Raw genomic sequence first — 473 nt, forward strand, 5'->3', positions numbered from 1 at the left:
TACTAAATATGCTATATGAATATACTATTGTCTATTTAAATTCAGTTTTTATATAAATTTAATTAAATTATAAAACTTTTAAAATTTCAAAAGTCAATACCAAATTTTTTGAGTAAAAAAAATATTATCTATTGAAATTTAATTTTTAGATTAAAAAAATAAATTATAAAACTTACTATACGAGTACTTATAGAAATTATTCATTTAAATTTGAAAAATGATAATACTATTTTTACTTTTATTTAAAATTTAAAAAATTTGAAATCAAATTACTTTTACAAAAAGTCGTAGGGGACAAAAGTCTCCATCGACTAAGAAGATAAGAATCTTTGTAGATAAAAAAAATCAAATAATAAACTTTTTAGTTATTATTTTATATAAAAGAGTGTAATTTTTTATTAATAATTAATTTTAATATTCATTATTTAACTTAAAAGAATTTAATATTTATACTTTTAAATTTGATTAAGTGG

Source organism: Arachis duranensis, chromosome 2 (genome assembly GCF_000817695.3).
Source record: "Arachis duranensis cultivar V14167 chromosome 2, aradu.V14167.gnm2.J7QH, whole genome shotgun sequence".
NCBI classification, from domain to species: domain Eukaryota; kingdom Viridiplantae; phylum Streptophyta; class Magnoliopsida; order Fabales; family Fabaceae; genus Arachis; species Arachis duranensis.